The sequence below is a fragment of the Ochotona curzoniae genome, unplaced genomic scaffold (genome assembly GCF_017591425.1).
Source record: "Ochotona curzoniae isolate NIBS_2020 unplaced genomic scaffold, NIBS_Ocur_1.0 contig_4105, whole genome shotgun sequence".
In the NCBI taxonomy this organism is placed as follows: Eukaryota; Metazoa; Chordata; class Mammalia; order Lagomorpha; family Ochotonidae; genus Ochotona; species Ochotona curzoniae.
Window position 1 is genome coordinate 2297952 of NW_024466129.1, and position 26959 is coordinate 2324910.

General features: G+C 40.3%; 1 protein-coding gene across 4 annotated transcripts in view; it reads left to right on the forward strand.

Moving 5' to 3' along the window:
- The window catches only part of RABGAP1L (RAB GTPase activating protein 1 like), a 592969-nt gene that overhangs the window by 283167 nt on the left and 282843 nt on the right, over window positions 1-26959 (forward strand). The gene's annotated exons all lie outside the window — the stretch shown is intronic.

The following is a 26959-nucleotide window of genomic DNA, read 5'->3' on the forward strand; positions in this document are numbered from 1 at the left end:
GATAGGAACATTGTCACAATGAGAACACACACTGTGGTAAAGCTCTGCCAGTGTTCTGTTGGAGCATTGGCTAACTTTAAAAATACTGTCCTCAAACAAACAAACAAACAAACAAACAAAAAAGCAAAACCAACCATGGGGCTGGTGTTGTGACACGTCAAGTTAAGTTGCTGCCTGCAGTACTGGTATCCTGTATGGGCACTGGGTCAAGTCTAAGCTGTTCCACTTCTGATTTGGCTCACTGCTAAGGCAGCTGGTAAATCAGTACAAGATGACCCAAGTACTAGGACCTGTGAATCCGCATGGGAGACCCAGAAAGCTCCTGACACCTCACTTTGATCTGACCCAGACCTGGCTGGTTGCAGCCATTAAGGGACGAATCAACAGATGAAGAACAGCTCTCTCTTTCTCTCTCTCTCTATCTCTTTCTCTCATACACACACACACACACATACACACACACACACACACACACACACACACACACAAAACCCTTCTTTCTTCCTCTGTGACTTCCAAATAAATAAAATAAAAACTTTATAAAAAATAAGATATTATGGTTCTTTGATCCTCTAGAAAGTTAATGAGCAAAATGCCTTTGAGTGTCCTGAATAACTGATATGGGGTCCTGTACTCCTGACCATTCTATTTTGCTTTGATTATACCATTTCTACTTCTTCGTAGCCATTGTTTGTGTTTTGTCTTCAGGATTATACTAGCAAAAATATATTTCGTTTCCTCTTCCAGTTTCTTCAAAAAATTATTATAATCTTATTCCTATTTGTTTAAAAATCTCAAATTGCACTTTTACCTGCAGTTGCTTTGTACAGCAGTTTTAACAGGAAGTTTTCTCAACATTAACTTTTCAGCCATAATTGTGTAAATGATATCTTTTACTGTTAATCATCAGCCCTGTTCAGTTAGGGCACAAACGAACTTTTTCTTGCTAATTGATGTGGTTATTCTGTCGCTGAAATTTTAATTTTCAATATTATCTCTCTTCTTCAGATATGCTATTCATTTCCATTTGTGAACTGGTAATTTTTTTTAGGACATTATGCCCATAAACTTCTCATAAAGCGTTGTGATTTCAGCATTGTTTTACCCACGTTTGCCATTGTTTTTGCTTCATTTTTGTCAGGATTCATGTTGCTGTGATCAAACCAAAGTATGATCCTTCTTAGTGCCTTAAACTGGATCCTGTTCAGAAATATCGAAACAAGTTAGTATGAGTTTACTTTGGTGCCAGCAATTTTTTTAACTTATTAGTTATTTTTACCTTTTATGATTTTTACATAGTTGATTAGGGTTGTTAGGGTCAAAGGCTACGGGAAGGTGAGTGATATCATTATTTCCACATTCTGTTTTTTTCCCTCCTGCATCTGGGGGAAGGGGGGGATCAAGGGAGAGAAGCCACACCCAGCCTCCAAATGCCTCTGCACCCTGGGAGTGAGGACAGCCAGTGTTTATATCCATATGTCACTTTTGGTAATGTGCATTTTCCTTAAATATTGTAGATCCTCTTTCTGTTCTCTATATCAGCTAATCATTTGTTAATGAATATTCAATGGGCAATGATAAAAAGCTTTATGTGATCACTCTAGTACCTATAATAAAATGTTAATTTAGCCATCTTAAGCACCCTGGCAGAAACATGAGCATAATTGACCAACAGACTCTAATGGACATACGTAAGACTCTTCCCAAGAATAGTGGAGGATAAGTAGAATATTTCATAAGATAACCTTTACCCCAGGCCATAAAACAAACCTCAGGAAGATTTTAAACATTGAAATCAGGCAAAATGTATGCTCTCTCACCGTGTTGGATTTCACATAGCCACAGTAACAAAGAGACCACAAGGAGGAAAATAAAAAACCTGTGAATCAAAAATAAAGTCTTAAAGGAAATTAGAAGAAATATAATGGACTGAAAATGAAAATAACATGTTGAAATATGGGGGAAGCAGCTGAAACAATGTTAGTAGAAAAATGTATTGAACTAAAAGCTGATGTTGGAAATTTGCAAAGTTCTCAGGTCAATAATGCAAGTTCAAGAAACTCATTTCTAGCCCCCAGCAACTAGAAAAAGAATGAAGAATGAATTCAAAGCAAGCAGATGAAAAGAGATTGTAAAACTAAAAGCAAATCAAGGAATTTAGAAGTCAGAAAACTGCAATGAAATCAAGGAAACTTGAAGGTGGCAAGACTGGGAGAAAAAAAGGAAAAGAAGAGGGGAGAGAGGAAAAGTGAGAGACAGAGAGAGAGATGGACAGAGAGAAAGGTACGAATAGCCAGTAACAGGAATTGAATATGGCATATCAGTACACACGCAGCAGCCATGAAAAAGTAACAAGGGAATAACAAACAACTTTACACCTATAAATAGATTATTTAAAAAACGCATCTATTTCTTAGAAATCACAAACTACTACCAAAGCTCAAACCAAGACGAAAGAGGCAACCTCAGCAGCTAGGTAGGCATTGAAGACATTTAATTAGTAATTTAGAAGCTCTGGATTTAATCCCTTTTTCCAGAAAAGAGGGACTGCTTTCTGATTCAATTTATGACGTTAATGTTAATAACATGCAGCTTATTATGGAAAAAGAAAGCTATAAATTATTGTTTCTCATGCGGAAGTCTTCAACAAGAATCATAGTACCAGAAGGAACTACACTCAGTTCTCATCTCTTTGAAATTCATAGTCAAAGGTGCCACTTAGAGATAGCATTTGGCTCAGCAGTTACTATGCCCTTGTCCCATACCAGGGCACATGACCTGCCTCTGGCTCCTGCCTTCTGCAGGACCCAGGAGGGAAGCCAGTGATGGCTCAGATAGTTCAATTCTTGCCATCCACAGGGGAGATCTGGACTGAGTCCTTGGAACCTACCTGACTTCATTTAGCCCCCAGCTGTCCTGGGCATTTGGAGAGTAAACCATGAAATGAGAGCTTGCTTGCTCTCCCTCTTTGTCTCCCTCCAAGAAGCAGGGTGGGGTAGAGGGAGGGGAAGGGAAGGAGGGAGAGAGGAAGAAAGGAAGAAAGAGAAGAAAGAAAACTGGAAGAGGAAATGAAGTATAATTTTAACCTCTCCTTTCCCCTCCCCTCCCTTCCCTTTCCCTCCCTTCCCTTTCCCCTCCCTCCCCTCTCCTCTCTCCTCCCCTCTCCCCTCCCTCTCCTTCCCTCCCCTCCCCTCTCCCCTCCCTCCCCTCCCCTCTCCCCTCCCTTTCCCTTCCCTCCCCTTGCCTCTTCTCCCCTCCACTTCCTTCCCTTCCTCTAATCTCCTCTCCCTTCCTCTCCTCTCCCCTCCCTGACCCTCCCTCCCTTTCCTCTCTTCTCCTCTCCTCATGCCTGCTTCCATCCTTCCTTTTAAGTTTTTTTTAAATATATTTTTATTTTGAATTTTGAATTGTGGTACAGACTCCAACCCTCATCAGATTTTTCCCATTTTGTTACAACACTGTAGTCCTTGTAACATTTTTAATTTCCATTGTAGTAAAATGCTTAATGCTCCTCTAAGAGTTCAACAAGTAAAAAATAACAAGGACCCTAATTTCCTATATACTTAAAGTACTGCATCTGCTTAATCTAAAGGTCACTTCCCTTTGGAAAGGGGTATTTCAATGTTTGTTGTAATGTGCTAAAATTTCCTGTTTATAACCTGATGCATGTAAAGCTGAATTAGTTTGAGTTGAAAGTAACTTACCATGCCTATTTTCACAACCTTGATCTTCACAACCAAGAGCCTTGACATTTTGTTTTAGATGTAGATTTATAAAAATCAGATTTGTTTGAAATCAAAATATGGTATAATGCTTTATCAAATTAAGTGTTCTGAGAGGAGGGTTTTTTCCCTTTATATGTGTAATTTCGTGTCATATTCTCTTACATAAACATCTGTTTTTGATTTGAAACAGTTCCTTTCCATTTCAGGCAAACGCATTCCTGGAAGTTTAAAATTAGCATTCTCCCCCTAAGTTAAAAAGCAATGATAAAATCAAACATTTACAATGTGGGCAGAAGGAGAGAAAGAGACTACACTTAATGCACAACATTTTATTCTAAAGGACGAAAGTGAGACTCCTCTAAATTTAGTTGATAATATATGTCATGTTTGCTTGTCGGTGCTTGCTAACTTTTGAAGTATTAATAAATTGTGATAGTTGCATAACCCTATTTACATTGTTGTGCTTTAATTTACACTTGGATTTTCCAAGGCCACCATGCAGAGAATTGCTTATTGCTCCTTAATTAGGTTTCCAGCAGCGAGACTAAGCAAGAGGGTGCTTGGCGTATGGCGTTTCAGCATGTCCTGAGAGCAGACTTCTGTTGCTCACATTCAGAATAAATGAAGAAGGAGCAAATATTTGTTCACAATCATATTCATATATGTGTGTGTGCTGAGTGTTGAAAAAGAATAATATATGCATGAAATAGTTGGAATATATATTAGATTCCTTTAAAGGGGAGAATATGTACTCTGAGTTATAAACTGACATTCATACTCCATTTCATGTTATCCACTACTGAACATTATATATATTCTGTAAGCATTAAAACACTCCTCAATGTGATATTAATATGTTGGCTGCCCCACATTAGTTTTGTAACAAAAGCCCTGACTATCATTTCCTTAACATGTCTATCACAAGTTAAATACCCGACTTGATTTTATGAAAAGTGTGTAAAGTGTATTAAGAGATTCCTTAAATAACATTTGTTGAACATCGTAGAATATATTATTTTGCCAACATTTTGCTTTGCAATAGAGGTAAATAGCATCACAGGTGAAAAATATCTATATGGGCAAAAAGGTGATTTTTGACAAGAGAAAGAGGGACTGCGTTGGTGTTGAGAAGCAAGAACAAACTCACAGAAGAGTGTGTGAGTGAATGGACCCATGTGTCTGAGTGCAGGATTCATTGCATAAAACTGGTGAGTGAAGATAGTAAAAGTCCCTGGAATCTGTATGCTTGGTCTGTATTATGGAAATGAAATAATGAAATCAGAATTCCTTTGACTTCTAGAAAGAATTTTCTTACATATAGCCCTGATTTTTGGAGCGGTTAGCATTTGGAGATGAATGGAAAAGGTAAAATACCATACAATTGAGGCGTTTAGAAATACACCTGTAGTGCTCAGCACAGTGAAGTAAGGACCCCTGAGTGGAGGGGAGTCAGTCAGGCTGTTATGGTGGTCTTCTTCCCTCATCTTACGCTGCTTGCATCGTCTGGCTCTATTGGTGGTGAAACCTTGAGATCAGAGTAACTGCGGCCAAGACGAGGAGGCGAGCAGAATAGTAAAACTCCAAGCCCCACATTTAGTGGTTGACTGAGAATTAGGCATTGTGCATTCCTTTTCCTGGTTGGCTCTTGATGATGTAAAGGGGACTCAAGAAATTGAAAGAATTGAGAAGAAATTGAAAAGAAAGTGATGAGGTGAGCTTAACTTGGCAGTGGCTGTGGGATGCTGGGGTGTACATTCCTCCAAGTACTACCCTGTGGGAACATTACTGTGAAGGGGCAATGCTGAGTTCTGTACCTTGAGTTATTGACATGTTTTCTTGACGGAGATCCACATCATTGAATTCATTTGCTCTCCAAAATTTGAAAATGTCAGGGCTCCGGTTAGCTGTGTGTCATTACAGCCTTTAATGTCACATGCCTGTAAAGATCCTAATCTCATCTGCATGACACAGACTGGCCCGTTCATGACTAGGCCAAGTGTCTGTGTGGTCGGCAGACAGCTTAGCTCTCCGCTGCAGCAGCTTTGCCATGCGCTTACTTGATAACTGCTAGATTGGCTCCTGATTTTCCTAAGTACAGCATGGAGAGTGTGTCCAGGATTCAGGGACACGCCACAGTGCACTCTTCAGGGTTAGGGCCAGTCTAAGCACCATTGGTTTGTAAGTTACAGACTACATATCCAGTGCCTTGATTGAGGTTGTATGGCAGAGTGTCTATTTATTGGACACAAATATCACTTCATACAGTTGCATGGCATTTATATAAATATATATGTAATAATATGTATATTATATGTAATATACACATATACACATACTCACGTACATACCTTGATTAGATGTCATTCTAGCCCAAAGCAGTCATATACTGTATATCCCACAGCTTTTCCCTCTGAAATATTCTTTCTTTCTCATGTTCCCACACTCAACCCATCCATCCCAAGTTGTCCACTTTTGGAAACTGCCCCTTGATACAAAAGCAGACACTCGCACATACGAACGCTTTATCTGAATTCAAGCGTTTCTGTACTCTCATATCCGAAGATGAGAGGAGCAAGGATCCCAAGCTTTATATGAGGTCAAAGCAGCTGGAGATTTACTAAGAATTCTAATTCCATGAGAGGCTGAGATGACTCCCTGAATCCCTGCCCAAATACCGACTCGGACTCCACATCCTTTAGGATAAATTCAAGGAAAAGAGAACTGCCCTGCCAGCTTGTTGGCAACGCCCGCGTTGCCAAGTACCCCGTTGCCAAGTACCCCGAGCCCCGAGTCGAGCGGAGGGACTAGGGTTATGAGACAGACAAGACAGACAACACACAACACACTGAGACTTGTTCCTGTGAAGTGAAGTCTTTATTCAAAGTCAAACTCTCTTATATAGTTTGCTTGGCCCCTCCCAGGATCTTCCCAATGGTTAAGCAACACCTAAGCTCCCCCAAGGACATGCAAAAAGGGGAAGCAGGAAGGAGGGAAATTGCAGTCAGGACGTGCAAGAATGGGAGGCAGGAAGGAGGGAAATTGCAGTCAAGCCACGGGCTAAATGTATCAGGCCATGATTGCCCTTCCTGTTACACCTTGGAGAAACAAGCTGTGCTGTGGAGTTAACCCTTGGGAGACCCGGCCGTGCACCAGCTGCCTGCCATTAGTCTTCTCATTACGTTGTGACTGGGAGTTGCAGGGGGAAGAAGGACTGGTGTGCTAGCATAGTATGCTAATCCTCTATCTGTGGTGCCGACATCCCATGTGAGAGTTGGTTCATGTCCCATCTGCTCTGCTTTTGACCCCACTCCCTGATAATGCCCTGGGAAAGTAAGGAGGAAGGCTCAAGTCCTTGGGCCCTTGTACCCATTCAGGCGTCCAGGGGATGTTCCTGGCTCCTGGTTTTGGATCAGCTCAGCTCTGGTTATTTTGGCTGTTTGGGGAGTAAATTAGTGGATGGATAATCCTCCTCTCTCTGTTTCTCTCTCTGTAAATCTACTTTGCAAAATGAAAAAAAAAAAGTTTCTTTAAAAAAGTTTTGGCCATGGAAAGCAAATGAACAGAACCGCGCTGGGTGAGAGTGCTTGGCACGCAGGCAGTCCCAGTGACAGCCCCCACGAAAGAAGAGAAAGACGTTTCCGTGGTTTCGGTTCTTCATTTTAACTGTTCAGTTATAGTACAGCCTTTTGCAGTCACTTATCACCCACTAATGGTGAAAGAGACAAGAAAACATTCTCCTTTCCTGGTAGAATTTTCCTCAAAAAATGATGAGAGATTTATTATTATTTTTTTTTATTGTAAAGGCGGATATACAGAGAGGAGAGACAGAGAGGAAGATCTTCCGTCCAATGATTCACTCCCCAAGTGAGGGGGAGTCGCCGATACTATACCGGTCCGAAGCCAGGAGACTCTTCCAGGTCTCCCACATGAGTGCAGGGTCCTAAAGTTTTGGGCCGTCCTCGACTGCTTTCCCAGGCCACAGGCAGGGAGCTGGAAGGGAAGCGGGGCTGCCGGGATAGAACTGGCGCCCATATGGGATCCCGGGCGTGCCAGGCGAGGACCTTGACCACTGCGCCACTGCGCCACTGCGCCACCACGCCGGGCCCATTTGAATTTGTTCTTTTGAAAAATGTTTGTCTTTTCCTTCTCTCATTTCTTCACAGCGTTGTTTGTTTTGCTGGCACTGTTTCTTAAACTCTTTGTAAATCTTGGGTATTATACCCCTGTCAGTTGTGTAGTGTGTGAAGATTTCCTCCCATTCTGTTGGTTGCTGTTGCTGCTGCTTTTTTTTTTTAAGTTAAGATTTATCTATTTATTTGGATGTTGGATTTATTTGGATTATGAGAGAGAGAGAGAGAGAGAACTCTTTCATCCAGCCGATCACTCCTCTTTCTGCTGCAGTAGTACTGGACTAGGCCAAATCCAGGAGCCAGGACCCACTTCTGGGTCTCTCACATGGCTGACAAGGCATGTCTTCTATTGCTTTTCCAGGCCATAACAAGGAACTAGATTGAAAGTAGAGCAGCCAGGACATGAACTGGCACTCACTCGAGCTTTACCTGTCATGTGACAATGCTGACCCCAACTGTTTCATAACACATTAACAGCATTATTAGGAAAACTGGGCTACAAGCAGAGATGTTCGGACAGGGCCCCGAGCAGTGGTTTTCTGTAGGAGGCAGTTCTGCTAGACACCATGTAAATAGAGTGATTAAAAATGTTCGAGACTGGTAAAATGTACCGCTGTGACTGAAAATTGGCACCTAATGTGCCTCATGTGGTAGAACTTAAACATTATGCCTCACTCGTGGAATGTTAAGCTGGCATGATTCAGCACGCTAATGTTTTTTGGTTGTGTAAAATTAGACAAGTAGAAAAGTGGTTTTACCTGTTAATAAGGGAGACAGTTGTCCTGAAGACAAAGTGTGTAGTATAGGCTCTCCTTTCCTTTCTCCTAGATTCCTCGCATTTTTTGTTGATCCTTTTTGTGAAGCACAAACTTCAGGGTTTTTTTGTCAGTCCCTTCACTTTCTTTCCCTGTATTTCTCTCTTTTTTGTTTGCAAAGACTATTTCTTGCTGCCTTTCTTCACTTTCCAGAAGTAGGGTTATCCAACAGCCTCTTGCCTGGGCTCCTGCTCTTGTTTCATTGACCTCAGCCAAGCTGACCTTGCCCTTGGATGTCCTGGCAGTGAGGAGGGCTCCGGCCTGGTGTGTGGGGGCCTGGTGTGTGGGGGCCAGCGTGCACTGAGAGCCTGGGCTGCTGCCGCTACCTGAGCAGCCCCTTGTCTTGTCAGAGGATTTCAGTGTGGTAGTGGGAAGCTCTTTCAGAAAGGTAGGAAAAGACTCAGTTTTTCTCAGCTGTTAACCTTGGCATTACTTTCACTTTAGGCCTGATCCTTTGGTGTTGACAGCTGGCTTATGTTCTATAAGGTGGTAGTGCCAAGGATGACAGTAACATTAACCTAATTGTGGCAGTAAAATTGGCTACAGATATTGCCCCAAGGGCAGAATTACTGCCTGCTGGTTGAGCTTCACAAATGGCAGCTTCTAGAAATGCAGGTGTCTATTCTCATTACAGTGACATTTCTTACTGATGTGTATCTTCTATTTCATAGAGCAGGGGTGAGCAAACTAATCTGGTCCTTGGACCAAATCTGACTGCTACTTGTTTTATGATAAATTTTGAAAATGATATTTATTATCCCTGACATCTACAGAGATTGTATTGGTCACAAGTCTACAGTACTCACCATCTGGCCTTCTATCAGACAAGCGCCAATGTGTTAGAATGTTTGAGAGAATATCCTTTGCCTTGCACTCCATTATGAGTTTTAGAGAGTGCTAAAACTTAATATTTTGGTGAAAAAAGCAATTTTTTGCAGCTATGCAAATTAGATATGAAATGAAATCAAAGAAAGATTTACTGCATATGTCTCTACTGGCTGCCATATGGACATAATTATATAGTACATTAATTAAAATAGCAAAAGCTTTGGAACCACACTGCTATGTTTAAAATCTGATGTGATCTATGTCAGGTTGCTTTCTGTTTAGAGTTCCTCATCTGTCAGATGATGATAATATTAAAACCCAGGATAAGCGAATGAATTAGCATATGCAAAGCAGGTGAAATAGTATTTTGCATGTAGTAAGTGCTATAATTAGTATGATAACCAAAGCGTTCCGGAAGTGAGCTCAGTTGTTATTTGGCCTCTGTAATTCATTATGTGACAGTGCAGGATGAAGGTATTAATTCATGGTAGTTGTTTTCACAGTAAAACGTGGGCAGATAACTTCATGTTATCCCTTCCTCTCCCCACTGGCCACAGCCTTAGAAGCGCAGCTAGACCTTGTCTGTTTCAGTCAGCAAAACTGTGTGGGAATGCACGAAGAGGGGGCAGGGTTCAACTGGCTTCCTGCCAGCCTACTTACATTTGCATCTTGCAGGAGATTGGTTTTAAGTCACAAAGCATGTTGTCACCTAAGGTCCTGCCGTTAGTGGAAAACAAATTATCTCTGAAAAAAAGGTATAGCTGTTTGAAACTGTGTGGCTGTTACCTCTGTCCCTGTGGAGCTGTACTCAGCGGCAACAAGGGGTGTCAGTCACAGGGCGGCCACTCCCAGCACAGGCCTCACCTCACTTCCTAAAAATGCCTATTTTAATGTAATTTTCTGCACAAAGATGATTACAGGTGATCTTTTGGTTTTTTAATATTTAGCAGTTACAGGTTCCTTAATCTTCCTTTCAGAAAACAGCTTAGTGAGTGCTATCATGCAGTTTACATTCATGCCTCCTCCTCACCTCTCTGGGACTTCTGGCTGTGTTGGTGCGAGCACAGAGGTTACGATTCATTAGCTAGCAAGTAATTCTTGAACTCTCTTCTGTACTCAGTCCATGTTTGTTGACCAGTTCAAATGATTTAGCCACCCTACCTGGTGCTCTCCGTATCTCGGTTTGTCTAACCCTTTCAGCAACATGAGATGCTACTATTATCATTACCATTTAGCACTTGAAGATAATGACGGATTAAGAAGTGAAGTGACTCAGCCAGAACCACACACATGGCAGCAGAGCCAGGCAGAGTTAAAGCAGTGTCGGGATCTCACTGCCTGCTGACGCCGCTGTGTGGCTTCATTGAAAAGCCTCACGTCTCCAGGACACGGAACATGGACTTCAAGACATGCCCTGGTTAGATTTTGGCAGCTCAAGGCCTTGGAAATGTTTTTGCTGCATGTAAATAACTGCTTTGAAGGAACTAAATATATGTGAAATGATGGAAGAAAAATGTCTTATTTGATGTGATTCTCTACATTCTGCAACTTGTTTAAAAAGCAGTCAAATGGGCCACCCTGGGCATATACCAGAAATGAACTGCCTTCTGGTTTCCAGAAAACAAAATTTTTTCCTAAAAAAATGTTCTAAGGCCCTGCTATTTTTCCTCCTGAGCACCACAGTGATCTCCCGCTAGATTATCAAGTATTTGCCATTGCTTTAGTGATTGTATTTGAAAGGACAAAGATTATGTGTCACACAGCCTGTAGCCAGTGTGCTTTGAAAAGACAGGTGACATTATTAAGGAATTGGTGAATGAGTTGATTTCTAGAGGTGGTCACTAGGTGGGGGAGGGAGCACGGGCCCCTGAGGAGTCATCTGAAGGCTCTGAGACCGGTGCAGGCAGTGAGATCTGCTTTTCTCCTGATCAGGCAAGCATCTCTCGCCCTTGGGGACACATGCATTGACACATGGCTTGCCCCTATCTGCCACATTTCCTCCAGTTAATGACTGTGACCAGCTGCGTGTTGACATACTGCATCTCCTACTTCCTTAGATTTTAATTACCACAACCTCATTACGAAAATCTCTGCTGTTTTTGGTTTCAAATTAATTGTCTTCTATTTTTTGAACACTTGTTTTTTTCCTTCCTATGTAACTCCTCTAGCTTCTCGATTCCATTCTCCCTTGAATTCTTTCGTGGATATTTATATTAAACTGGTTGTCATAATATTTATCAGGTGTGCATTGTCTAGACTTGGCATAATTTGGAATTTCCATGGCACTTCTGAAGTTAAATTTCTAATAACAAACAAAGCTTTGCTGCATTGTAACTTGAACACAGGTCAAAGACTGAAGAAATTCTACTCAAAGTTGTTTCCTCATGTCCCAGTTGCGTCATTTTAGGAACCTGCTCACTGATAGACTAATGAGGCAAGCAAAGTGTTCCATTTGGGACAGGGGCCAACAAAAGGTGGGCAGGCGATCCTTCGGGAACATGATTAGATCCATTCATTTTTTAAAAGCCTTATTTATTTTTATGGGAAAATCAGATCTACAGGGAGGAGATGTAGAAAGATCTTGAATCCTCTGGTTCACACTCCGAGTGGCTGCAACAGAGCTGGAGCCAGGAGCTTCTTCCGGGTCTCCCACATGGTTGCAGGCTTTGGGTTGTCCTCCACTGTTTTCCCAGGCCACAAGCAGGGAGCTGGATGGGAAGTGGAGCAGCCAGGATGTGAACTGGCACAAATTTGGGATTCTGGTGCATGCAAGGCGAGGACTTTAACCACTAGGCTACTACGCTGGGTCCAATCCATTTGCTTTTGAATGGATCTTTTTCCATATTATATATGTATACATATAGATAGATAAGTAAATTTATTTTTCTTTGACTGATAAATATAAAATCATAATTTGTTTTTCAGTTGGGTAAGTTTTAATGTAACATACTGTTTCATGAACAATTCCTCATGCCTAACTAGTATCTTAAGTCCTTCCAGAAGTAATTCACCACAATATAAAGATAATTTGGTAAAATATCAGTTTACTACATTTATGATTTGGTGAATGTTTTATCTTTCATTGCATCTTTGTTTTTTGGTATCACAAGGTTGTTGATTCCACTGTGGGATCAGTTTGTATCTCCAAAAGAGGCCAAGCAGAGAGTAAGAGCAGTGGTATTTTGCTGCTCGTGAGGTTTTGGGACTTTGTCGTTGTGCAGGTCGGGGCCCCTTCCCTAAGGAACAGATCCCGATGGTTGCTTCCCAGCCATCGTCACTGCAGTGGGGAGTCTCCTAGAGCTAGGTTCTGGAGATTCTTGTTTAAAAGGCACAGATGCAGACATAGAGACCGAGCTTGAGAGCAGCTCTCTCCACAAATTCCCTCCCCAGATGCCTGCAACAAGTGGAGCTGACCCATCCCAAAGTTAGGTACCAGGAACTCAGTCTGCATCTCCCACATGCTTGACCATCCCTTGCAGCCGCCCAGGGTGTGTGCTGGAGGGAAGCTGGAGCCAGAAGTGGAACCAGAGTACAAATCCTAAGGTAACACTGTTCAAGTGGCGTGTTTATCATCCCACCAAGAATTAATCCTGAGTTAGGTTCTCTTTTTTTTTTAAGATTTATTTTTATTATTTTTTTATTGGAAAGGCGGATATACAGGGAGGAGAGACAGAGAGGAAGATCTTCCGTCCGATGATTCACTCCCCAAGTGAGCGCAACGGCCGATGCTGTGCCAATCTGAAGCCTGGAGCCTCTTCTGGGTCTCCCACGCGGGTGCAGGGTCTCAAAGCTTTGGGCCATCCTTGACTGCTTTCCCAGGCCACAGGCAGGGAGCTGGAAGGGAAGCGGGGCTGCCGGGATAAGAACCGGCACCCATATGGGATCCCGGGCGTGCAAGGCGAGGACCTTAACCACTGCGCCACCGCGCCGGGCCCAAGTTAGGTTCTCTTAAGGCTTCTCTCTTTTAATTTAGAGCACGTGTTGAATACTGTAGGAAGGGATGGCGGAGAGGTGATGCTGTTGGTGATCAGTGTCCCCCCTTGCTTCGCCTTAGACACTTAATGTGTCTTGTTTGTTGTTTTGTGATATTTTTTAAGACGGACCCAACATTTATGCAATGTGGTTCAAACCACATTGCTTTTGTCTGTATCGTATCTTTTCTTTTCTTTTTGTCTTGTTTTGCTTCTTTGTTTTTTATTTTTAATTAAGAGGGAGTAGGCATTTAGCTTGGTGGTTAAGATGCCCTACATCTCACGTGAGAGTACTTGGGCTCAGTATTCAGCTCCTGGCTTCCAACCAGTGTAGACACTGGGAGGCAGTAGTGATGGCTGCGGTCACTTGGTTTGCATTGCTGGCTCCCAGCTCTGGTTCTGGCTCCTGCCCGGCCCTGGCCACCATTATAGACACAAACACTCACCTTCTTTCCCTCTGTTTCTCCCCTTCTCTGCTGCATTCTCAAGGACATGAGTTTTTTAAATAAGGAAAAATGAAAATTATAGATTTATTCTAAAAAATCTGTAATTATGAATATTGCCTTTGTGTTTGTGTATATATGAGGCTTTGATTATTGAATTCAGTTAACTGAAACTTGAAAAAAACATCTTTCGAGTATGTGCATTGAACTTTTCTTGGAGGTACTATAGATCATTTTGGAAAGACAAGGTGCATTATGGGTTTAGATGCATATCTATTAGAAAGGGTAGGTTTGATTTGCTGTGTACCATTGGTTTGAAAATAATATAAACCAATGAAGGAGAAAGTTCTTCTTCTGGCCCCAGAAGGGTTGTGTGACTGAAGTAATAGGCTTATTTTGAACGGTACTAAAGTATAGCATAGTGTTTATCATGTGAAGCATTTATAAAAACAGTTTAATGATGTTTAATGTATTCACACTGCTGTGCAGTTGTCACCTAAAGCTTTATTGTCCCAAAGTCTCTGTGCCCATCATAAGTGACGACTCCTTTCTCCCTTTCCTAAACGCCTTGGCAACCTCTATTCAGCTGAGTCTGAATTTTCCTACTTTGATAAGTGGAGTTAAACATATTCTTGCTTCTGTATTTATCTATGTGTAATGTTCCCACAATCCATGCGTATTATAGCATGTATCAAAGTTTTTCTACTGTATGTATATTTGATTCTTTGTGCTTGATGTTTTCTTTTCTTGAAAATTTATTATTTTTTTCATGATATGGTTCCATCGGCACAGGGAGTTTCCCTTCCATCTCACCTTCTCCCCTCCCCGCCACTGTTTTTCCCCAAATTGTTACAATAGTATAGTCCTTCATACATGAGTACAAGAAGACTGTATTTGGTTAGAAAGAAGATGAATCAGTGAAGATAAATGAGTAGCAGTATGGTCTGGTGGTTGAACACTTCTACATTCAGGTACTAGTTAGAATCCTGAATCCAGCATTGACTAACCTAGTCTCTCCAGGTCTCATTTTCCTTATTACAAAATGGGATAAGTATGTGCTAGCTTACATTGTCTTTTGGGAGGATTAGATGATATGTTTATGTAATGCTTAAGCAAGTAGTATTTTAACTGTGTCAGTGCTGTTTGCTGTCATTCTTAGTAGTGGAAGAGGGCCACATAGAAGGTTATATAGAATTTGATGAGGAGGAGAATTTTAAGATGACTCGGTTCAAAGTAAAAGGAATTCTGATGTCACACAGCTTTGGAGTGAGTTCTGGCCCATCTTCAGAGTGTCACAGTCCTGACCTTTGCAGGTCCAACTGCCCCTGCTGTACTTCCCACCCTGTCCTACCAGTGTGCCTGAAAAAGTGGAGAATGACTCAAGTGCACAAGATCCATGTGGGAGACCTTTCGCCTGGCTTTGGCCTGACTCAGCTCCAGCCGTTATGGCCGCTTAGTAACCACTAAATGGAAGATATTTTTCTTTCTTTCTCTCCCTGTTTCTCTTTTCTTTCTGTGTTTGTTGTCTCTTTCTCAGTATATATTTCAAATAAATAAATCTGCTTAAAAATAAATGTCAATACCAATTTTTGTATTGGACATTTCTGAGTGTGTGTGTATAAAGTCAGTGATACAGAAAGAGGAGTGAACAGGAGATGTTTGTGTGCCGATTCACACCAGTGCGTGGAACCAGGAACTTTATCTGGCTCTCGCACATGGGGACAGGGCCCCAAACACTTGGGTCATCTTGCACTTGTTCCTCCCAGGAAATTAGAAGGGGACTGGGTTGGAAGTGAAGTAGCCAGGACAGAAACTGGCGCCAGGGTTGTACGTGGTGACTTGACCCATTACACCACAGTGTCGGCCTTGGTGCTGAGATCTTTTCAAATCTTACCTTAGTGTCCTACTGTTCCTGCATGTTTTTGCCTCACAATGATTGTGTTGCTTTTCTGCTTCTGGGATATATGGGTAGAAATCATGAGAAATGATCACAGTTGTTCTCAGATTTGCTTTATCTTCTCTTATTATAAGAAGCTGTTGAATGTAGAAAGTTGTCAAGAATTTTAAGTGCTTTTCAGAGAAATGTTTAGAAAAAGGTAAAACTAAACTGAGTTCATTATTTAAACCTCTGTTAAGTAAGACTTGTGAACAATGCCTATACTGCAATTTATTTTTGCACCCAGAAATCATTTTCACTTCCTTTACAAAAGAATGTTGTGAGCAAGATTATAAAGGGGATGTTTTAAATAGTGAAAGGCCAGACTTTCTGAGTACTCCTGCAGAAGGTAGGAGCACTGATTAACACACACAGAAGACGCATGCTAATTGCAGGCAACCTTATCTGGTCATCCCAGCAAGTCTCCTAACAACCTGTTCGTTACTTGATAGAACTGGAAAGTAATACAATTGCCTTTCATTACAGTTATTCTGTAACTAGGAAATTTAAGTCATTTTCTCATGGCATTGCTCTGAGTGAACAATTGACTTTAAGCAAATAAAATTGTATTTCCTGGTGTATACTACAAAATCCACTTTGATGTAGGAGAAAGATGGTGCTTAAGTTTGTTGGAAAACATCATTCTGGTTTTTCCACACTGTTGTTTTTGATAAGAAAGTTTCAAATGTCTTCCATGGGGTTTTTTTAATTGTTCTTTTCCTGAAGGCTGATATTGATTTTGTTTTTAACTTAATGAAAGTTAACAGCCTTTATAGATCTTGGGACTAGTCCTTTTATTCTTTGATGGAGCAAATAATAAAAAAAAAAAAACCATTTTCTCCTCTTGACAGATTAAAACCTTATAAATCATGGAGATATTAACAATTCATTCTTCCCAGAATATAGCTCCTATCTAAATTGCATCTGGTTTTTTTTGCATAGGTGGAACAACCAAATATTAAAATGGCATGATATTGTTGTTGTTATTTTATAAAAGACATATGGTTATTATTGTGGCTACTGGACTATTCATCTTAAGGAAAGTCATCAAACTGTTAATTGGTTGCTATATCATTTTATTTTTAGTCATTTTTTTCCTGATGTCTTAGCAACACAGGTATGTTGTTCATTTGGAATCAATTGAACTTTTGATCAGCTTGAAAGACAGTGTATGTTCTCTTCTGGGTCTTTCTATCTCTTCAAGTTTTCTCTCTTTTTTTATGAAAATATCATTTTATTTTTTTTTATTTATTTATTTGTTTTTCTTAAATATAGACAGAGTAGCTTTTTACCTGGATAAAATATTCAGTACCTGGTTTGTTTTTTCTCCCCCTTTTAGTCCTTGTCTTTTTCCCAGACTTTATAGGAATATGGTTTTCATCTCTGTTGTGCACAGAAACATGTTCTTAGCTTTTTAGACTTGATTGATTAGTATAGCCATGGAAGAGGTTAAGACTTAAGTTGTAGGTACTGATTCACAGTCTTTGCTTTTACCGTACATTGCTCCACTAGAACCTATACACCCTCGTCCCCCCGAGCCATTATTTATCTCCTTGTTTCATCCAAAGGGGGTATATTCAGATATCCCTTTTGGATATGTCTGTGGCATTTGGTTCTGTTCAATTGTTTCTTGACATTTTCTTCTCATTTGATGTGCCTCATTGTTCATTTTCAGTTTCTGGTTGTGTTCTTAGTCTTCTGTGCAGTGCATTGTTATGCTCTTTGCAAGGTCTCTGGGGGTTTGGTGGTGAACAAAAGACACTGTCGTTCCCTGTTCTCAAGTAGATTATTGTCTGAGGAAGGAAACGGGCCTCGAGACAGTTTTGTGGCTTTGTCTGTACTCATTTTCCTGCCCGGAACTATCTACATTCTCTTCATCACTGTTTGTGATACTTTTTTTTTAATTGTTAATACTTTTTTAAAAATTGTTATTAAAAAAAAACAAATTGTGTTTATGTGATACAGTTTTATAGGCACTGGGGATTCCCCCCACCCCTCCCACAACCCTCCCCCCATAGTGGATTCCTCCACCTTGCTGCATAACCACAGTTCAAGTTCAGTTGAGATTCCTTCATTGCAAGCATATACCTAGCATAAAGTCCAGCATCTTATTGTCTAGATAAGTTCAGTGGCCTCTTGGGGAGACCTTCTCTGGTCTGAAGATAGGGCTAACAGAGTAAAGTTCCGGTCAGTTAAAAGCCCCAACAAAACATCAGCATCAATATACAATGTTATGGAATTAATTGACATAGTATTGAGTAAACAATATGTTAAAAATAATGCAAGTTCAATTCTTCAAAACATCTGGGTTGAGACACTATCAATGACAGGTTCAAAAAATAACAAACAACCAAACAAAAATTACAGGTTAAATCAAGGCAAACATATGGTATCTAACCTTTTGGGATTCGCTCATTTCCCTCAGCATTATAGTTTCCAGTTGGGCCCATTTAGCCACAAAGAACTGCATTTTGTTTTTTTTAATAGCTGAGTAGTATTCCATGGAGTATGTGATACTTTTTTATAATACATTTACAAATTCTCCTTTTTAACACACGGTCTGCATTCTAATCTTGAGTGTTATTTTAGCCAGGTGACTCAGTTGTGGTTTAACCCTTTAGAAGTCTTGTATCTTCGACTTCGATGTGATTAAGTATTGCTATGCCTCATTGAACTCCTGAAGGTGTTAGATAGGTTGGTTCTATGTCATCACATATTGGATAAACTAGAATTCACACTGAAAACAGACTGATTTTATTTTCCTCTATCTGCCTTTTTCTCCTTCCTTGCTTTTCCTGGCTTTTTTTTCTTTTTTCCTTCTTTTCATGTGGTTTTTGCTTTCTCCATCTCTTCCATCCTTTCCACAAAGGAAACACCACCCTCAGTTTCTGTCAAAGTCATCATTATTTTTTTAAGATTTATTTTGATTGCAGAGTCATACAACAGAGAAGAGGAGAGACAGGGAGATCTTCTTTTTGTAATATATGTATTTTTTATTAATTACATTGCATTATATGACACAGTTTCATAGGCTCTGGGAATTCCCCAACCCCTCCCCATACTCTCCCCCCGTGGTGGATTCCTCCACCTTTTTGCTGTATTACATTTCATTTTTTTTTAAGATTTATTTATTTATTGGAAAGTCAGATATACAGAGAGGAGGAGAGATAGAGAGGAAGATCTTCCATCCGATGATTCACTCCCCAAGTGAGCGCAATGGCCGATGCTATGCCGATCCAGAGCCAGGATCCAGGAACTTCTTCCGGGTCTCCCACATGGGTGCAGGGTCCCAAAGCCTTGGGCCATCCTTGACTGCCTTCCCAGGCCACAAGCAGGGAGCTAGGTGGGAAGTAGAGCTCCTGGGATTAGAACCGGCGTCCATATGGGATCCCGGTGCATTCAAAGCAAGGACTTTAGCCACTAGGCCATGCCACCAGGCCCTGTAGTACATTTCAAATTCAATCAAGATTCTTTCACTGCAAGAGTATACCAAGCATAGAGTCCAGCATCTTATTGTCCAGATAAATTTAACGGTTTCTTGGGGAGACCATCTCTGGTCTGAAGGTAGAGCTGGCAGAATATCATCCTGATCGATTAAAAGCCCCAACATAACATCAACAACAATTTACAACATTATGGAATTAATTGACATGGTATTGAGTAACCATTATGTTAAAAAAAAATGCAAGTTCTTAACCACATCCTGTGACTACTTCATCGACATTTCAATTTTAGTTTATACACAGAACCGGCTGCTATACACCTTAAAATGGCTATAGGGTACTAGTCAACTGTCTCATGTCTATTTTAATTTTAGTATTTAGCAGTTTATAGTGTTGAAGCATATTTTTACTGAACTTGGCAGATTTTAGGATAGTCTAAACTGACTTATAACTCTAACAAGGCATATATGAACAACTGAGGTGCAGAACAGTTTTAGGAGGGGTGTGCAGAGAAATCCTCAATACCTTAGTATGGAGTAAATAATCTTTGTGTCCTACCTAGTAAGGTATGTGTGAGTCCATGCTGACCGTTTCCGGCCTGGTTCTAAGCTTTCCTTGTTGTTCTCTGCCTATCTATTCTAATTTGTGTGTGTGTGTGTGTGTGTGTGTGTGTGTGTGTGTGTGTGTGTGTGTGTGTGTGTGTTGGGGAGTGGGGCCCCTCTGGAGCAACACTGATGGTTATTGCAAGAGATGGTGGAGATCCAAAGTTGGAACTAAGTAAGGACCAGAGAAAGCTCCTCTCCCTAGTCCCAAAGGAAGTTTACTGTTCTGTTTCTGCAGACTGCTCAGGGTTCCTGGCTGTTGTTCCGATGACATTGGATCCTGTGAGGAAGGATTTGGGCTTCTTCCAACCCATATGGGAGATCCAAAAGGGGGTGTGTGACCTCAGAGTTCTCGGCCTCCGAAGGCATTCCAGTTCCCAATGGTCTCTTCGGCGGTTGGGATGTAGTCCTTGGTGCCCATACTGATAGTCCTTGGTGAGGATCTGGGAGTCTCCAGGGTTGGATACAAGCCTCCTCCTGTCCCCCTGCTCCACTCTGGGGTCTCCGCCCCCCTGCCCGAGACAGGGAAATCTTCTGTCCAATGACTTACTCCCTAAGTAGCTGCAATGACCAGAGCTGAGCTGATCTAAAGCCAGGAACCACAAACCTTGAACCTCTTCCAGGTCTCCCACGCAGGTGCAGGGTTCCAAGGCTTTGGGCCATTCTCCACTGCTTTCCCAGGCTACAAGCAGGGAGCTGGATGGGAAATGGGGCTGCAGGGATGTGAACTGGCGCCCAAATGGGATCTCAGCATGTTCAGTCAAGGACTTTAGTACTAGGCTACCATGCCAGGCCCAATCAGCGTTATTCTAATTTCTATCAACATAAACTAGTTTTCCTTGGCTTAGAACTTTACATAATTGGAGATATGTTTAGGTACTTGCTCTTTGGTACCTGACTTCATTCACTCAGTTTAATTTCCTAACCATGCTACAATTGACATTTTGGGCAGGATGATTCTTTGTTTTTGGGTTTGTGATCTGTCCTATACATTTCAGAATGCCTAGCACTCTCTCTGGCTCTATTCACTAGGTGTCATTGCCAACTCCTGGCTTAGTTGTGATGGCCAGACATGTTTCCAGATAATGCCAGTGCTATTTTTTTGGTCAAAATCAACCTGGTAGAGAATCATCAGCTTGGCTTGGCATTTTTTGAGATCCTTTCATGTTGTTGAATGTAATAGATGATGGTTGAATGGTCTGTCGTAAGGATATCCTGTGGGTGTCAGTTCATCTACTGAAGGACCTTTGGTTTGCTTCTGATGTGATCTTACACTGACCATTTGTAAGTATAATTTTATTTTTCTTTTGGATAAATATCTAGGGATAGAATATATTATGTTTAATCTGTATAATTTTCCTTATTTTGCATAATCTATATTTACTAAAGGAATTTTCCTGCATATGAAATGTTAAAAGATCCTTTAGTCAACATTCACATATTCAACATTTAGATTCTCTTGTTAATACTTGATGTTATTTGCTTTACCCTATTCTGGCCTTCCATTAATTCACCATGTTTTTGGGTGCAATTCTAGGAAAGTTGCAAATGTCAGTAGCATAGCTTTCTAACTCATTGCCAGTTTTCTGAAGCACTCAAGGTTCTGACCCTCCTAGTCACTCCCAAGGTTCATTCATGCCGACTTTCTGTTCATGGAAGGCAGGAAGTTAAGGCCAAGGAAGGAAGGAAATCTCATCCATCCCCAGATTTTATATTTGGAAAAATTTTTTAATATCCAAACTACTATTTCAATAGCCAGTGATTAATGCTGACTTCTGTCCTCATATTCTACATACACACTATTTGAAAGTACATTTGATGAGTAGGTTTTATTATGTTATTATGCTCAGAGAAATACATGCTTCCTAATTAGACAAAAATCCAAACTAAAGTAGTATCATATGTGCTTCACTATTATATAGCAGTGTTTTAAATGCTTTTCTTGTAAGACTTGATTATTTTGTGTTAGCAGCCAATGGTTTTCTTTCACCCAACACACTCTTGTAGTGTGAGACAAGGTTTTGGTCATTATCGTCTATGAACTCAGCTTATTTTCCTGCCAAAATATCATTAGTGGTCTGTGGTGCTTTCCGTGTTTCTAACATCTTCAATAAAGATGCCATTAATTTATGAACAAAATACCACCAAATGAATCTGTCTATTGAGAGAATACTTGGAATCATGTCTGGCACCTTGTTAAATGTGAATGTAGCCAACACTGACACTGGATTCAGCACCTGACCCTCTAATAAGTTACCTGTGTCCGAGATAGTGTATCCACCTGTAGATATTGAAAGGAACATGGGCAATCTAATTAGAGAATATGTAGTTTCCTAGAAGCCGTAAATTGTGCTGAAGTTGTTCTAGAAACAACCATTACAACCTGAGCTTAATCTGCTTAACACATAAAGAAAGCTGTTTTATGAGACTCTGAAACAGATTTGTAAAACAAAAATGCCATGGCATCAAATATTAATATTTTACTAACAGCAGGCAGCCCAAATGTTAATGGCTGATATGCATTTGAAGGTCTACTTAACTGTGAATTTTATTAGGACCATTTCTCAAAGCTAGAGCTATAAATGGGCTTATAAATGAGAAATTAGCCTCCCCTCTAGGGAGCAGCAGTTTCTTTGAAATCTTAATTAACCAATCACACGGATCTCTCATTTCTACTGCCAGTACTTGGCTAAATGCTGAAGTAAATGCTGTCTCATTGAAAATAGCTTAAATAATAGGAACACCATTATTTTACATGTTGAAATAAATATATTCATAAATAGAAAATAGAAATTTTAAAATGGTTTATATTTTGCCTGTTTGAATATTTTCTATTGCCCATTTTACTTTAAAAAATATGTATTAAAAGAAGAAGCTCTGGGTTCTTTAGTTCTTGGCTTCAGATTGGCTCAGCTCCAAATGAAACAGCCGCTTAGGGAGTAAACCAATGCATGAAAGATCTTTCTCTCTATATGTCTGCCTTTGCAATAATAAAAAAAAACTCTTTAAAAAGTCAGAAATAAGAAATACAGGAGATTTTGTAGCTATAATAATCATTGCCTACTACATGACTTTTGAAGTACTAATTTTTGTTTTACATAGACAATCACAAAATGAGGCAATGCATTTGAAAAGAAGTATAACAAAATACAAATGAGTTGATCCATTGTAAAGTGGTGTCTAGAAAAGATCTTTGAGGTGATTGAATGACAGCATATTGGTAAAATTTTGGTAAACCCTCTAATTAGATATCTTCCTATACTTTCTGAAATAAATTCTTATTATTCATTACCTTCTTCCAACGATTACCATAACAAGTGTGATTTTAAGAAAAACAAGAACTTTAGAAAACCTTATGATTTTGTGACTAGTTTATGTTCCCTTAGACTTATTGTTATTTTGAAATTGTTCATTTTACTTACACTGTATTCTTCCTACACTGCATATGAGGTCTTTCAATTTTAACTATTGAGTTAAAAAAAAATCAACAAGCGGAGTCTGGCTCGTGTCAGAGCTTAAGGGGAAAGATGGCTTCTTCTTCCATCCCACCAGAATGGAGTCAGCACAGTGGAGATGACAGAACTACCAGAGATTTCCATTATGTGGTGATGAAGTAGGATCACTGTGTGTTGATTTTTTAGAAACATTTTTGAAGCAAAACTCATTATGCAAAGAACTAAATATAAGAGCCAAAAATATAAAATTATTATAATGCTTAGGGTAAATATGTTACCATGTTTTGTTTTTAATTTTTTTTTTATTTTTTTTACTGTTATTACTTTCCATGATACAGTTTTTAGGTATAGGATTCGTCCCTCCCTCCTTCCCATTATTCTCTCCCACCATTTCCCCCAATATTGTCAAAGTGTTCCAGTCCCTTAGTAACAGCTACAAGTTAACATTCTGCTAGTTTTGTGTCTTACTGCATTGTAGGTATAAGCAACCGCAGGAAGTCTAAGGAAAACTCTCAATGAATCAGTTAATATACCTTGATAGTATGATAGCAGATTTTTTCCTTTGCCTATTTTTGTGTTTTTAGAGTATTTATTTATTTGAAAGACAGAATTACAAAGAGAAGAGAAAGGAGAGAAACAGAGAGATACCCTTCAGTCACTGGTTTGCTCACAAATGGAGCAATGGTCAGATCCAAGCCAGACTGAAATCAGTAACCTATAACTCTTAAAGTTTTTCCCATGAGTGTGCAGGAACTCAAGGACTTGAATCATCTTCTCTTGCTTTCCCAGGCGTAGTAGCAGGGAATGAGATTCAGAGTTGAGTGCCTGGATTGCATGTCAACATTACAGGTGACAGCTTGAATAGCTGCACCGCAGTGTTGGAGCCAGCACTCGTCACGTTAGACTTGACAGTGGTTTGTCATCTGTAATGGTTTGCCACATACTTCTGTTCCCTGTATTCTCTACCTTAAACTGGATGGCAGTTTTTCATATATGAAGCCCAAAGTATAAGGAACAACAACAAAAATGAGCAAGCAAATAAATTATACTTCATCAAAATTTAAACTTCTATATCAGAGGATACAATAAGGAAAATGAAAAGACAAGGTAGAAGATGGGAGAAAAGCATTTGAGAATATGTCTAATAAGAATGTCTGTTATCAAAAACATATAATGAACTCTTACAGCTGAATTAAAAAAAAAAAAAAACAAAACACAACCCAGCCCAGCTGAGTAAAATAAGAATAGGTATTTCTCTAAAGAAGATAATGGATGGTGGACAGCCAACACATGAAACACACTTAGTACTAATAGGTTGGTGAAGTAGTTTGGTTCGTGCCACTCACGTTGGGTTCCAGATTGAGTTTCGGACCAGGGACTCTGGTCCCCGACTCTTCAGGCTGCTTAGGAATTAATCAGGTGATGGAACGTCTTTCTTGTGTCTCTCTCTGTCTTTCTGATTCTTAAGAAAAAGTTATAGTTATCATATGATCTAACAATTACATTCTTAGATATATACCCAAGAAAATTGAAAATATAGCCACACAAAAACTCACATACTAGTGCTCGTAGAAACATTGCTGATAAATACTCAGGGAAATGTAAGTGATTGAGATTCCCGCTGATTGGTGGATGTATGAAATGTGCTGTGCTGTTACTCTACCGTGTTATGGACACTAGGCAGGAATCAGGTGTGGCAGTATGCCTAGGCATGGTTGGTTGCACACTGAAGACATTAGGTTAGTGAAAGAAATCAATCATGTAAGATTACTATTACATATAGTGTGCTTTTGTCTTTGTGAGTTATTGAAAACATGCAGTTTAACACACATAGAAAACAGAGCCTGACTGTTTTTGAAGGACTATACTATGTTGATAAAATAGGGGAAATCATTCGGGGGCAGGGGTTCTGGGATGGAAAGGGAAATCCCAGAGCCCTTGAAACTAAAATAATTAATTTAAAATAAAGAGAATAGAAGCTGAAAAGTTAGGAGGAATGAGGGTTGGGAGGCCATTTATCAAAGGGCATGAGGTTTATTTTTTGAGTATGAAAATATGTTAACCTACATTTGTGTTAGCTTGTGTGCAGGTATATGTTAAAACATTGAATTGTACATTTTATATATATTTTCTTGGTAGGTGAATTAAACTTCAAAATGTTAAGGTGTTTATCCGGTTATTTAAAAACTGGAGTGAATGAACAAGACATCGTCTACGGAGTGCTTCACTCCTTAACTGTCCACAACAGCCAGGTCTGGGCAAAGGCAGGAGTCAGGAACTCCATCCTGGTTCCCCACCTGGGCGGCAGGGGTCTCAGCATGACCCTCTGCTGCTTTCACAGAAATAGGAGACTGAATCGGAAGTGGTGCACTTCACTATAGCACTATATATGACAATATAGCGCTGTGTTACAACACTAGCTTCAAAAAGTATATATTGTCATAGTATTATAGGGAGGGAGCAAATGAGGGGTGGAGAAAGGGAGAGTGTGTGTGAGTGTGTGTGAGTTTAGATCCTGAAACAAGGCAGGAGGCAAGGGCAGACAGACATGGTTGTGGATCTGAGGAGCAATCATGGGAAAGAATATACAGGGCTTTATCATACTGACAGGAAAGAGGATACACTCAAGGGAACTCCAGGGCTCCTGGCTTGCAGCACCAAAGGGTGGTGCAGAAGGATAAGACGGAAAGACTGCTTTGTGTAAAGGTAGTATGGAGCAAGCAGCTCTAGATGATCAGTAGGTGTTCTTAAAAATTTAGGTGCTGGCATCGTGGCTTTGTGTGTTGGGCCTCCTCCTGTTAACTCCCAACGTCCCATATGACAGTGCTGATTGAGACCTGGTTGCTCCATTTCCACACCAGCTCCCTGCTGATACATCTGGGAAAGCAGCAGAAAATGACCCAAGTAGCTAGAACCCTACCACTAATATGTCAGATCCAGATCCAGATAGAGTTTCTGTCTCTTGATTCTGGCCTGGCCATTGCAGTCAATTATGGAGTGAACCAGCCAATGGAAAATCTGTTCTCTCCCGCTCTACCTTTCAGATAAATAAGTGAAATCTTTTATATTGTAGAAAGGAGAGAGAGATCTTTCATTTTTGATTCACTGCACTAATGTCCATTAGCAGTCTGAAGCCAGGAGCCTGGAACCCTGTCAGCTTCTCCCACATAGGTGGCAGAATTCCAATCACAGAGCTATCACCCAGTGCCCCCCAAAGTGTGTTGCAGGAAACTGGATCCAAAATGGAGCTATGGGATACAGTTGTCACGAGTGCTCACTTTAAACTGTTGTGCCGCAACAGTTGTTGCCTTTAATAGGCAATTTCAAAGATAGACCTGATGCTTGGAGATTTGCAAATCGTTAGTTAGTGCCTTAAAGTTGAGGCATTTTTTTATGTGCATAATCATATAAGAAGAACATTGTAGAAGAGGAGAGCCAAGAACACATTAAGAATGTTGCAGGAGAGTTAATGATAAAGTAAACCAAGAAGCCAAAAAAAGATGAGAGAACAGTGAGGCAAAATGGTACTTAGGAGCGCGTGTGAAAAGACATTAAGGTGGAAGGAATACCTAGCTTTGTTAAACCCTGTCTGTGTGAACACTGACAAACAG